The following is a 15,218-nucleotide window of genomic DNA, read 5'->3' on the forward strand; positions in this document are numbered from 1 at the left end:
TTTGGCCACAAAAGGACAGGAAAATGTGATGACTTTCTTCCTACTTTGGACAGTTTGTGGTTTTAGTTTCACCTTATTATTATATCATAGATATAGTGGGTCTGAAAAACATAGACTTCAGTTTATATTGTTTTTCCTTCAGTGAGATGAAGTCTTATAAACCTGTTGTGCAGTAGCAGTAAAATGAGTCAGACCACTTCCTGTACTACTTACAACATATCAGGAATTTCATCCAAGGTATCTTACTCAATTCAGCAGATTAATCAATAAAACTTGCTAAATTTAAAGTGCCCTTAACAAATGAAATAAATTTGTGCCAAAGCATTCAGTTCAAGTAGCAAGTGCTGCGTATTTTTGTCTCTGAGTCCATCTGTTTTGAAACTACAGTTTCCAGGGAATCGGGAGGACTGCTGATACCCAGTTAAGATGCATACTTTCAACCATGTGATATAAAAGGTAAGAACAATTCATGAGAAGGAATTCTATACTCTCAAGACCCACACCAAGGTAGGATACCTCATAATCTATTTTAATTCCACCAGAATAAGTTGTTTTAATAAATATGAAGCCATTGTTTCGCTTAAAATTTAACTAACAGTGACCCCTCTGAAAAATCTGACTCAGTAAATACTTCTCAGACTGAGGGGTGGGTTTTTTAAGGTCTCTTTCAAGTTGTTTGGGTCTTTATCCAAGGCAGCATTTGCACAGAGGTCTTAAGTAACTCATACTGGTTTTTAACAGGAGCAAAGACTTATATGCATTATCCAGATATTTATTGGCAGGTAACAAATGTATCCTTATTAGTCAAGGAAAAATTAAGCTTCCAGAGAAACTAAGGCATTTGTTTAGTTAGGAGATTTAAGACTGTCCTGTTACTAGGTTTTTCAAAAACTATCTTCAATATATTGCAGTGTTGCATGTCAAACATTTTAGAACAAAGATGTTCAAGTCCATACTTGCTCATAGCACAGATACAAGAGGAAACTATATGATGGTTTGGCAGGCTTTATAAGCAGTAAAATCAGGAATACCTCCTGTGTGCAAACCTGTAGAAATAAAGTTGCCCTCTATGTACAAGAAGAGATCATCTCAATTTCCCATTAGAATTTGGAAAACTAGAATCTCTATTACCTCTGCAAATAAAGCCAGGATGCCTTTCCAAAACCACAAGCTCTATCATATTTTTGCACACAGTACAATTCTTCACAGGAAAATGTTCATGTACAACAATAACCTCCTGTCCTTTATTTGCTTGTACAATAAGACCATTGAATACAGCAATTTGGGGGCCTCTTTTTTATAGATATCCCAACAAGCACATCACATCATAAAATATATATCAACATTTCTGTTTCTCCTTGTGTACCTTGTCTGGAAACAAATAGTTCAGCCCAACACTTTGTCTGCACAAACTTTCTAGAAGAAGTAATTGTGCAATCTGCACTTGGCCTGGCAGCCAACCCTTGGCCTACAAATTTATGCAATTCACTTACATCTTCTTCGTGATTTACTGCAAACAGTATCATTCAGATTAGTTAAGTGCCCAAGTAAAAAGCTTATGTAGAGATTTCCAGCATGACTTTGCACTATCTGTATTCATAGCTGTCAGAGTATGCAGTTGACTAACAATACTAACTTCTTTCTTTGCACAAACTGACAAAAGCATTTTATTGGTGCACAGATTTAAAGGTCTTTAGAGGGCTTCAGATTTTTACAGAAAAAACACTTCTAAACCACTGGTCTGTAGGCTCTTTCATTGAGATGTATTGCACTATACTCCAGCTGAGATCTGAGGAATCCACATCTCTATCACACAGGATACAAATAGATTTGTCAGACTTAGTGGAAACTAGCAATAAAATGAATTATTTGCAAGGGTTTCTCTTCTGTTCTTTAAGCTTTTTTGTTTTAGAAGTGAAATAGTAAAGCTTAGCCTCTAATGAACATTATCCAGGAATCAGATACTAAGCTAGATTAGCAAGACACCACCAAATGATCTAGCAAAAGCAAAATAATACTTAGGCAGCAGCTTGTGAAAAGCTTCTCTTCAAAAGAGTTGTGCGTTTTTTTGTTTGTTTGTTTGTTTGTTTAAATGGGACCAATGATATTAAGGACTACCTTCACATAATGTAAAGGATCAATTCTATCTTCATCTGTACTTGCAAAAACACAGGGTACAGGGGTAGAGCACTACATTTGCTTTTATATGAATGAGCCTTGCCCATAATATAATGATAGCTAAGCAAATCATCCCCTATCAGTGTGTATGGACGAATTCAAAACACTGCACTACTCATCGGTCCCCACCTGAGAAGGTTTTGGCCTGAAGAAGAGGGGCAGCCTTCACTAATAGTCATTTATTCCACCTTCAAGTCATACCCTGCAGTTCACAGTATCAGCAATTCTGGGTGCATTTGTTGCCAAGGTCAGTTTGTTTCCCTTTAAGTCAGCCGCAATATAGTTCTCAGAACTCCAACAAGTTGATGCTATGTTTTACCAAGGTAAAATTTGAAGAATATGCCAGGAAGCATGGACAGAGCCATAGCACTGTTCTGGGGGAACATTTTGCACCTGAACCATTCCCTATTGCAAGAAATTTCTTTGTTACCAATTGACTTTTCACTTCAGGTCATTAAGTTCTACACATCCATGTCCTACTCACACAACCTGTCAGATAGCCCTGATTCTGCTGTCTCCTGATTTGGGGGAGCTTAAGGAGTAACATCCCTCTGATGTCAGAATTCATTGCTGCTACCTCTGCTGCTGACAACTCATGGCAGAACACTTCTTACCGTACCGTGGAAGCATCCACCCTCCCCTGTAGCCAGACTAAAGGTGTACTATCACTCTGCCAAATTATCATGACATACTACATTGTTTCACACGTTAGAACTTCATGTTCTGCTGGTTTTTTGTAATTAGGGGAACACTCCCAGTGGGATCCTCCACAGGCCACAGTAGTACTTTGATGCTTTGGTGTTTCTTTCCATTATGGTAAAACACAAATATAAAATCCCACGTTTTCTGTCTAAGGGAACATTAAGTGCTTCACCCACCTCTCCAGTGCAGACCATTTAATCTAAGGCAGAATCTCAAATTCAAGCATTTGAAGACCTGACCAAGTATTTTGGTTCTATATGATATCCATGCAGTACCTGAAATCCAGCTTCACTCTGCTACTGCCAAAAGCATCTCCATGTTTTTCACACAGGAAAAATTCTAGTTACAAAACTGTATGTTAGCTTATCCACCAAAACCAGAAGCCACATATTTAATGACAGCAAATGGTTTGACATCAATATTGAAACATTTTACCTGGTTTCTTTTCGCTTCAACTAGAAAACCCACATTTGTCACCAAGACAATAATCCGGACCCGCATCAGCAAGATGCTCCCTATAGATGTCCTGGCACCCTCCAAATCAGAAGATGCAAGCTGGGGCCACGCCCCCTCTGGCAGCAGCTGGATCTCTGAAGTACCTTACTTGCTCTGCTAAATGATAGAGGTAAAAAAAAAAAGCCATGGGGAAGCCTAGATAATTGCTAAGCTTGACAGAAAAAGCAGGTTAGGCAACTTTGCAAGTGTGAGACCCAGTTCTGCTCCCAGTTATACTTGTGACTTCCTACATGTGTTTGTGCTTTCACATGACTTCCTCTAAAGAAAGATTTGGCCCAAAGCATGTGTCCTACTTTCCCGTGCCCCTGCCAAGGCCATGTTTGTGCTGTGTTCGTACTTCTTTTTGCAGTGTTTAGGCAGCTGGGTCCAAGGGGAGACAAGTAAAGGTTCACCGCACCCATTTGTTATTCAAAGGAACATTGACCTCCCAGTCAGATAAATGATTGAAATGATTTTGTCCTAGTAACCTGGAAAATTGTTTGAGGAAAGTAAAAAGCAAGACCTTACATTTTGCTGGAACTATTTTTAAAACTGTGAATTCTGCTTTTCCCTGCTCTCAATTCATCACCGTGAAATTGTTCTTTGTCTGTTCTAAGAGGGTTGTCTTTCTAAATCAATGAGACCAAACCAAAGATTTTCACCAGCCTTCATTGCCCAGAAGCATCAGCCACTTCCACCACTGTGTCCTGAAAACATCTGTTAAGAAATAAACTTGGGGAGGTGAGAATCAATCATACTACCTAGGAGGGCTATGAAGCTCTACTGTCTGCATTAATGCAGTCTTATCTTTGGCTACTCTGCCGTAAAGACTTAATGTGGGCACTCCAGTGCATACTAAGAACGCTTTATTGGGAGATCTCACACATCTTATCTACCCAGGCTAACGGAACAATAATGGAGAGCATTAGCAGAGATCTAGCTAGTCTGCACAAACACACCCTGAAAAAGATGTTCCTAGCAAGCACAAAGTAGCCCACTATACTGTGAGATAGCAGTGGATATCTAGCGAAAATACAGTCACTGAGTTCACATGTGAGGTGTCCATGTAGAGAAGTAGTGAAGAGTGCTGGGTGGCTATGCATGCATTTCCCCTGGTGCCCCTTAGAAAATGGGCCAGGATCACTGTTCTCTCCTCAGATGACAGTGTATGGGGATGATAATCAAATCTAGTCTGCTTTCTACTTCCCAGCACATATGCTTCCTTTCAAAAACTGGTAGGATGCTAAGTACAGTCCTTAGGCTCAAGGGACTACAGCCATGCTTGTTTCCCAGAAGGACCAGGCCTTCGCAGATTCCTTGTTCGCCAAGTGCAACACACAGAGGAAAGCTCAGCTCACATGCACTGCAGAGACCTGCATCATGATCTCAACATTGATGTGGTTTGGGGAAAAAGTAAACACATGCACTGTCATTTCAAACAAACAGCAGCTATGACCTAGTCAAAGATTAAACTGCACATGAAGCTGGTAGGGAATTTTCATCTTTATCTTAATGTCAATATGTTCATAAATATTTACATGAGTTCAGGATAGCAGGATCATTTGAAGACACAGCCTTTAGTCTCTACAATCTTGCAGTCAGTGTTTGGTTATGTTCTTTTAATCTGTACTGGCAATTGGCAACTGATAGCTTAATTTAACAGCTGCTGTATCATATGATGATATGCCAGACTTAGCAACTTGGCAAGCACATGCCCAAAAGCAGAAAATATCCCACAAAAGCCAATGCTCATGGCTTCTTGACTGGAATAACCAATAGAGAAGAAACGTTGAAATAGAAGGTATAGCCTAACTGTGAGCACTGGGCATCTTTTCTGTATGTATTTTCCCCTCAAGCCAAAACAGTGATTTTCAAATAAAAGTGGGTAATTTGAAACTGGAAAAGGAGCATGTAATACAATTATGTGCTTAATTCAGTAGCACAAAATTTCATAAGGAGGGCTGCAGAAAGCCTTTGGAGATTCTTGGATTCATTTCCTTGCCACAGCTTAAGCTATTCTGCAGCTCTTTAGCTTATCTTTAAAGTTTTCTTTCCTTCACTTTATCAAGATCAAGAATCACTTAATCACGATAAAGATTTTAGTAGCATTCCTGAAAGGCTTAGAAACATGCTAAGGGCACCCAGAGCTAATATAGCCAACATCGATTTCCTCAGAGAATAATAAGCATTTCTGCAGCAGAGCACAATAGTTTTTAGCTGTGAGTGTTTAAAAAAAGGACTGTACTGGAGTTATCGCACAGCTTCCCACCCTCAGGGTTTATTTTCACCTTCCTCTGAAGCAGCTGATACTGACTATCAGAGGTAGATACTGCTTAGATCCAGGTCACCAATTCTGATGTTCCTGACTTGCAACATTTTCTTTCTGCTGTAACTTTAAGAGCCTCTGGGAAATTTTAAGAGATTTTAGCATCCAAGTCCCTTTCTCTTAACAGGGCTTTCATGCACATTGAAAGATCAGCTGAAGTGATATATTCAAATGTAAGCTTTTCTTAGACCCCAATTTCCCTTCACAGTAGCATCACATGCTATAACACTGACTGCCTGAAGTGAAATTTCAAGTCCCTTGGAACTGCTCCGCATAAAACTGGACAAACGAGTATCTTTTTCAAAGACAATCTTATCACTCAGTCACAGCATAACAGTAATGCATTAAAGTGTAACAAAATTATTTCATAGGTCAAGGTTTCTCACCTGTAATTGACAGCTCTGTTTCTGGACTAGTTTAAGGAAGCTGGAACATGAAAAGAGCACATTCTATTTTACAGCAAGTGGCAGCTATTTTGAAATACATGCATATATTCCAGGATCATTTCTGTGCTTTGGGAACATACAAAGTACTCCCTATGAACTCTGAAAAGATTTGGCACTGTTAATTTGCAGGAAAGAAAGAGGCAGGATTTCTGCAAAAGAATAAAGCCATTCAGTAATAATTCCCCAATGCATTTATTTTAGAAATACCTAGCAATTTGTGTAATTCCACATTTAGCTGACAGTCATCCAGTTTTTGCACATGTCAAAGCTTAAAGCTCAGCATAGGTCAACGAAACAAGTGTGCAGTCCTTCTGTAGCAAGAATTATCTTTCAATCTATGTATTCAGCATCTAACAGAGTAAGAACCAAAATACCCTGAAGATCCTGTTCAAGTTGCTTTTTTGGGAGAAATTTCACTAAAGGTGTCTTCCTTGCTTCTCCTTCCCAGCTATTTTACCAAAAGCTTATTATTCTTGTTTCAGGTATATTTTTTCACTTGAATTACTTTGGTTTTGGTTTGGTTGTTTGGGTTGTGTTGTGTCCCCAACCCTCATGTTTTATTTTTTTTGTCTATCAAGCAGCTATTTCTAGACTAGAGATGAGAGACTCTAGATTAGTCCTATGCCCTTGCCAATAATTATTCTATAGAGAGAAATAACTTATTTATAATCCACTTGCATTTTTGGCAGCTGTCAGACCAGCTGCAGCATGCCTCAATTTTTCTGTTTTTCCACAGAGAAACTGTCCCAAGCAGGGATGAAAAGAAGGAGTTGTTTCCAGGTCTCTGGTCAATATTTGTCTTGATTGTGAAAATGCTAAGTTTGAATCATCAAGCAAAACCTCTACCAAAGAGCCTGAGGACTGTAATATTAAGTGACCCTTTACCTCGAGGCTGAAGCCACACAGCAGAGCTGTGACAATGAAGTACCTGACTTGCTCTGTTTATCAGTCCAGACTGATATGTGCTCAGCAGGGCAGGATGGTATGGCACCAAGGTGACCAGAAGCACGGGCTATCTTTGCTATCAATTCCCTGGGAGCTCTGACCAGGGTGTTATCTAAAGCCTTCTTTTGCACTCCTGACACTCTGAAGGTTAACATTCAAGGCTATCAGCAATAACTGCAGATCAGAGATATTCTGCCATGTCATGGGGAGCTTATGTCCTTGTCTGTGCTGTTGCAGCTTGCTGTGCCTGAACACGTGCCTGAGTTGTCACGCTAGGTAACTAGAGCTCACTGTATCTGCACTGCCTGTAGGGGCACAAACACAAGGCAGGCCAGACTGACTCAAAGGGTCCATCCAGCCTGGTATCCCATCCTCAGCAGTGGGCATTAGCAGACACCCACAGAAGAGAACAGGATAAGCATGTGATGCTTGTCTTGTGTCTTCCCCTACCTCCAGCTATTTGCAGCAGAGGGAACTGGCTGAAATCTGATGAGGTTTGTTCACTTACTAGTGCCTTCCATTTATTTTCATCTAGTTCCTAGTAATTTCACATGTGGCCTCTAGTACTTGTATTGAAGTGAGATTACACAACTGATCCCTCTCCACACCACTCAGCTCTATATACTTCCACTATATTCTTCTCAGTCTTCTGACTTATTCCCAATACAGAAGCTGTTCCATACCTTATATCAACCTGTTTTGCCTCCTCTAGACCTGCTCCAGATCTCTCATATGCTGAGATGAGAAAACCAGCACATCATCCAGTAATCTAAGCACATATGAACTATAGGTTTATGCAGCAGCCCTCTGGCTTGGCCTCCATCCTTTCCTAACACCTGATTTGCTTCACTACCAGTAAGCACTAAGCTGACAGTTCCACAGGACTATTTATCATTACCTTAGATTCAAGTTCAAGCTAGTCCATACTTGAGCTGATCTTCCTTGCCTGGACCTGTGCCAGAGTGTGAGACAACACATAGGAATTGTGCAAAAGTGTGAAGTAATATGACAGTACAGAAGCATTGCACAGCTTGTTCTTCAAACCAATGCAGTCACCCACGTGCCTCATAAAAAGCAAAGTGGAAAGCCTTGGAGACTTTCTGGATACTTATTGTTCACAAAGAAACCTCAACAAAATAACTGAAGGGCAAGCATGTGGGAGGAACTATGTTCTCACCTTGTACCTCAGGAGGGAGGTGGCCTTAAGTAAACACAGTAAAGAAGCGTGAAGATCTCATGTTGCACTATCTCCTGGCCTGATCTTGATCTGCTCTTATTCTCTCACCCGGAACAAAGCATACATGCAGAGCTTATACAAAGTCACTCCTAGGTTTGCCTCAGGAGTGGCTGTTATTCATGCATATTTGAAAGAGACAAAGTACATGCACAGCCAGTGAATGTACTAAACCCTTAGCTAATCTAGAATAGACACAACGGATATTAAGCAGCACCAAGGTAACGTGCAGGACTTCTAAAGTGCTCCCTACGCTTATTGTGACCCAGAAACACAGACAAGGCTGTTGAGCCTGGGAGAGCCAAGCCTTCTGTGTGTCTGCCACCCACACTGCAATGTTAAACTCCCTTTTGCATGCAGGCTTGCTAGAAAAGCAGCCCATTCTGCTGACCTTCCTATGAGTTTTGTTTCTCCACTTCAGGTTAACAATCCCAGCATACGACTAAGTACCGTAGTACTGTTGTACTACATTCTCCATCTATTGTCTCTTACCCCATCTTCCACTGTGGCCTACGGTGTACCTTCATTCTTCTCTCCCTGCAGACATTCCCTACTCTTTTCTCATCTCTACAGAGCCCACTGAGTTATGTTAAAAGCTTTTCTACTAGTGACCATGAAAAAAGCCAGCCAGACATTGATAAATGTCTCAGCAGCAACAATAAGCCATGTGCCAGTTGTCATGCCATGCTCATGTTTGATGTCCCCAATATGGCAAGCTGTGACAGAAACCTTAATTCCTGGATTTTTGGCACTCAGCATTCAGTGCATTGCAAAGCCAGTGCCTCTGAAAAAATCAAGTCAAGCACTCTGCCATGAGCATGTTCTATGGCACTTGGGAATTCAGTTTCTGGCCCAGAATTGCTCCAGCATGCTGACTGGCACTGCAAAATGCAACGCTAAACACTGAGACTTAAAATTTCACCAGAGACTTTTTATTTGTAGTGGAAAAAGGATCAAGACTCCAGAATTGAGAGCTGAGTTTATAGCCAAATGTTTTCCACTGAAAGTACTGTTGAAAGAATTTATAAATTCAGTGGAAAACACATAATAATTTCAGTTACATCTAAATATTTAGAAATTTTAACACCAAGAAAGCACATTGTTTCTTCACTTATGTGATTTTTTTTTTAAATTCTAAAAATTTAAGCTTAAGATTAAAAAGCCAAGCAAAGTAACATGCTTCACTCAATTCTAAAACGGATTTTAATTTTCTCACATCACTTACCACACCTACTACCATCAGCATACATGAGTACACCTGACGCTTTATTCAACTCTTCAATTCAGCCTGTGAATAAAAATATCAACTATGACCACAACTATATTGGGAAATAAATTGCCCTTCATACAAGCTTTACAAGGTAGTAAAAACTACCACTGTCAAACAAGTATCTTGAATTACTTTCCTTTTCTGTTTCATGGATTTTAATTTGAATTTAAGCGTACATGCAATTACAAAAGAGCAGCTGCACTCACAGTTGAGGATAGACATGTGATCAAGTACTTTTGCTGAGGAAAGTATTTGTTACAATGCATAGTATCCTCAAGTTCTTTGCTGAATCAAAGCTTTCCACTTCAGGTCAAATGTTATGGCAGTCATTGATCTTAAGACAGAATGAGACAAAAGTAGCTTTAGCAAAATAATTTTAGTTACATGCATCTATAGAATCATGCAAGCTCACCATATATCCCTCCGATTTTTATGAAAATTTTCACCTGTGTTATTTTTATAAACTATTACAATGGAACATAATTTTAGAAAATATGCATGTTTTTAGTTTCCCATAAAACCTTGCTACAGGATTGAGTACCACTTAGCTTTGGGATGCTTTCATATCTTGAAAGTGAATTGCATTCAGTATAGAGTCTTGAACTTGTCCTGCTGTCACAATACTGCTGTTAGTCTTGGAACACCATTAAAAGTCAGAGTGTCATTACTAAGCTGTGTCCTGAGTGCACTCAAAGATTGCACAGTTCATCAAAAATATACAAAAGTGTAGTAGAAGAGGAAAAAGTCCAATCAAATCACTGAGTGGCACACAAATGAACATATAGCAGAAATCCTCTTATAAAACAATAAGAGGATTTCATAATATAAGGAAAACCTCTAATCTTAACAGGGTGCCAGTCTATCACGAGTATCATATAGGTGTGACTGGGTGTCAAATAAGTTCTTTCAATCATTTAAGGACACAGAAACAGTTCACAGTGATTAAGTGTCTGCTTAGTAATTGCCATAACAGAGCCAAGGAGTGAACCCAGATCTCCTGGCCTGTGCTTCAGCCACAGTGCTACTCTAGCACAAAAATTATCCACATTTCTTGGTGCCCTAGAAGAGAACAACCTCTGTTACACCCTTCTGTGCCTGATCACAAATACTGAGCATCTCATTAAAAAGTATTAAAAAAATTTCTAATACAATAGACTAAGTGATTTGTAACAGTTATTTACAATACAAGTTCATTTTTAGTTATAGAATATGACCCCCCAGGAATGAATTCACATTTGCATGCTGTGAGTAGGTTTTTTTGGCCTGAGATGCCTGTGCAGTCTCCTCAGCCATGCAGCATCCCGTAACGTACCCAAGCACTGTTCAGGCATGTTCTGCTGTAAACAGTCATCTTTTCTGCTACAGTTGCTAAACCCTTTAGCATCCCCAGGATGGAGTACATTTTATATCAGTCATTCTTGCTGAAAACCCCCCAACAATCCCTGTGTAATAGACCACTACAGGAACAGTCTATGACTTAGATATTCCTGCATCTTTATAGCTACATTATTTTCCCATTTCACATCTCTCCAAGATGTTGCAATTTTCTACAGAATTGCAGATTCTACAGAAACTACAGAAACATTTATTTCCTGATATATATGTGAATAACTAAAACAATCAGTCTATTAAAGCAAGTTTGTTGAACTTTGTGTTAAAACTATTGTTAAGCTGCATTTATTCTGGAGGCATGTTTGTCCTACAGGTTCTGATCTTATCTTTAGCCTGTACTGAGAAATTACTTTCATGAACTCTGGAAGGTCAACTTGTTAAACATCTATCCACTCTCCCCCACTCTTCCTAATCTTCTAGCAATAATAATTAACTTAATTTTCTGAGAAGGGGCTGGTGACCTACCCAATTCATGTTATGTATTTCAGGTGACTCATACTATGCTGCCTCCAAGGGTTTTTCCCTACAGAAATTCCCTACTGAAACTTACCAAGTGATTTTGTTTCTGTTCCTTATTTCTTCAGCCAAGAAGTAACATACTTTTCTAAAACTTGCAAAAGATGGCTTCATGCCCTGGTGCAGGTATAAGCTCATCCAAAGCAACATGCCACGAAGCAGAGAGCTTGCATTTGGGACTCTGCTGGGAAATGAAACAACTGAGGCAGGCAGAACTCCACGCCAAACATCTTCTGCCTAATATCAACTCCAGTCCTCTAAAGATTCTGCCAAAGTCTTTGGAAATCAGTTGCCCAATACCACTTTGGGAATAATATTGGCATATTCACTGGAGCAGAGCAGATATTTCAGCAGCTTGCTGAAAGAGTGTTCGCTGCATCAAAAGAACGTCCCTAGCACAGGAAGGCAGGTTCACTAGTTACAGCTGGCAGAGGGAGAAAGAGAGCCTTAAGGGAAATAAGCCCATCTCTACCTGGTCAGGTGCAACAACTCCTTGGAGGAAACCTGCTAGTTTCAGCAGCAACTGGCTTCCACCAGTGGAGAGAGGTATCACACAATACATCCTATTCCACAGGACATTGCTCACTACAGAATCGCTCTAAAAACTGGGAGATACAAATCATAGTGTATTGCATTTGAATGACACTAGCCCACATCTCCAGAGATGCCTTGTCTACTGAGGAAATCACCTGTTGGGAGGCAAGCAGGTACCCACATCCCTTTAACTCAAAAACAAAACCTTGCTGGTTTGTTTATTTAAACTCCTAAACATAAAGCTGTTTTGAAAGAAGTCCAACACATACAAAAAGTATCTGAGCAACACATTAAAACAAGCCTGAATTTCAAGTTTATAGAGTTTCATTATAACAGCCTAGTATCAGGTATCACAGAGGAGTTCTTTCTGGCTGAGTATCAGGGATAGATGAAAGGGAATTTGTTAGCCAAGATACCATACGATAGCTGCCAAATTGCATACAACCTTAGCCAGTTAGTTCCTTACTTTCAGAAGTACACTTTTCATAGAAACTAGGGTCATTTTCCTCCTGGTTTTGCTCAGTTTAGTGTTGAGCAAGGCAGTCAGTCTTGAAGGGATAAAACAATAAACATTTTTTCAGCTTGTAAATGCAGCTCATACATGTTAATTACGCACTTCAATCTCCTCATCTGAAACACTAACAAGAATGAGGCTGTTGGGGCAGAAGGTGCCTGTCAACATTCCTGAAAACTTACTTTTGGAACACCTTGTGTGTTTTGTTTTTAAGAGGGGTCTGAGCCAAATCACACCACATTAAATAGAAAGGCCTGTTGAAGCAAAGGTAAGCATTCCAATTAGTTTCAAGGGCATTTGGATTAGCCTTCCTATATAATTGATATATTACGATGTTTTTGTAATATAGGAAAAGGTACAATGTTTTTCCAGACACCAAGGCAGTAATCTCAAAGTCTTAGGAAGAAACCTGGTAAAGAGAAGATTAATCAAACTAGCATCAGATTGCTCCTTTTCTAGTAGGGCTTTGCTTTTTCCTAGAAAACACACTTGCATTTCTACACATGGAAAAAGACAATATTAATTATGAGCATAAGTCTTTCCTAGACCTTTGAGCTGGACCAGTCTCCCTCCATCCTACATCTATCCAAGGAAAGCCTAGAAACATGTTTTCCAGTCCATGTACATAGGTAATACACAATAACACTAACCAGTTAAAGTACAGCCTATGGCTCTGTGGGCTGCCAGTCCCTCTCCATTTCTTAGGGATGTGCTCCTAACCTCTCTCTGGAACAACCTCTACCAAAGACATTTATTCAAACTCTTCTCAGAGGAGAACTGAAAGAAGGTGCATGATTACTCACGCAATAAATACACAGCCCTATATGATGCAAGAGTATTAAATGTTTGTGCAAAACATTGAGTTAATAAATAAAAACAAATAGACCATAGAAATCTTGACCTGCTTGCAGCTGTATTTATCATAGCAGCTTCTTTAAGTTATAGCTGCAAGTCTTTTCTTCCCCTGACTCACAGCAGCAGCCTGTGCAAATAATTCAGAGTTGATCTGAACACAGTCTGTTGCAGTCCACCACATGCTGCTTCCATTTATGTGAAAACAGGAGTTCAGAGATCCCTTTCTTGCTTTCAAAACATCTTCAGCTGCTCTTTCAATTCCCTAACTGCTGCTGAGAGCAGTACAGATGGGCTCTAGTTTCTCCAATCTAACATCTGCACATTTTTAGTCCCTGGCAAAAGCTGGGCAGGCAACTCCTAAAGTGCCAGTTTGAGACTGACAGGTACATTTTAAACTTTTCAGCTCCAGGGTTTTATTCATGCTGACAAAGTCAGGATGATGCCCTCACCGACGAGACCATACTGATCACTTATCTCTTAGCTCCCTCCTCCCTGACTCATCATATTAAATGTCTGCCAGCAAGTTCACTTTACCCTTAGTTAACTGCCCCATTCAGGGGCAGTTTTATTAGATCTCAAAAAAAAAAAAAAATCAAGTTGCATCTGAAAAGGCCTGTTTATATTATAAGCTGGATTTTAGCCACATCTCACACACACACACACTGACCAACCAAGGAATGGGCTAATAGAAATCTCATCATCGGTGATTAACAACCAGCTATTTCCTATGATTCAGTTGGCAGAAAAAACTTGCTGAAAACAACTCACATACGAAGCTCAGCTGCAAGCAGTACTGAACTCAATCAAGACAACAGTACCCACAGTTTTGCAATCACATTCCCCTCACTTCCAAGTTCAATTTTACTATATAATCAAGGAATAAGACTCAGATCTCAGAATTCAAAAATGGAAAAGGTTTCAATGTTTTGTTGAACTAGAAGTATCTAATCTGAAAAAGACTGAGATACTGTGAAAGATAAAAGATTCACACCCAGAGAAACTAGAAGCCTGTTACTTTGCAAAGGCATCCAGCTTCCTAAGATAGTGAACTATATCAGAGCAGAAAACATTGGCACCTGGTCTGCCCAGGGACATGATCTCTTATTGACCTGTGCATCCTCAGTCAGATCAACAGTAAGTAATGAGTCCTATGAGAGGGATAAAAAGGTTTTCACGCTTGACAAGGATTAACTCAGTTACACACCTTGTTACAGCTCCCTGGATGTTCTCTATTCACTGTCCAACACTCAAATTGTTGGAAGATGCGACAGTACCACAGTCACCTTAGAGTAGCAGAAGGGGCTTTACCTCTGTCTGTCCTGTGCTTCAGAGCACTTTTCAGCTATGCTTAGATATTAAAAGTGTTAATTTAAAATTCAGAATATGATTATAAAAGCAATAGGTAGAAAGATTTAGAAGTCCTGTGTCTTGACACAATCACTCTAGCATAAAAAGTGTTATTTCCTGACCTCTTTCTAGCAAGTGGGAAGATGGAGAGAAATAACAGAAGACATCTCTGTGAAAGGAAGAGTTTACATTGTTAGTTAACAAAAGCATTACCTGATAGATATAAGCAACCCAGATATTAAGGTTATCTCCAGACTGGAGTGACATTTAATAAGTCACTTGAGCTCTCTGAACTTCCTGTCCTCTGATTGTAGTTATATTGCATGGGCAGGGAATATTTTTCAAAGCATGTTTGTACAGCATTGAGAAAAAAGGGATTGCAATCTCTTTTACAGCTTCAAAAGCTAATACAAACAGTTTAAACAGATCATTTCTGCAGACCTATAATGATGAACATCTGATTT

This window comes from Platalea leucorodia (assembly GCF_965183815.1).
Source record: "Platalea leucorodia genome assembly, chromosome: 8".
NCBI classification, from domain to species: domain Eukaryota; kingdom Metazoa; phylum Chordata; class Aves; order Pelecaniformes; family Threskiornithidae; genus Platalea; species Platalea leucorodia.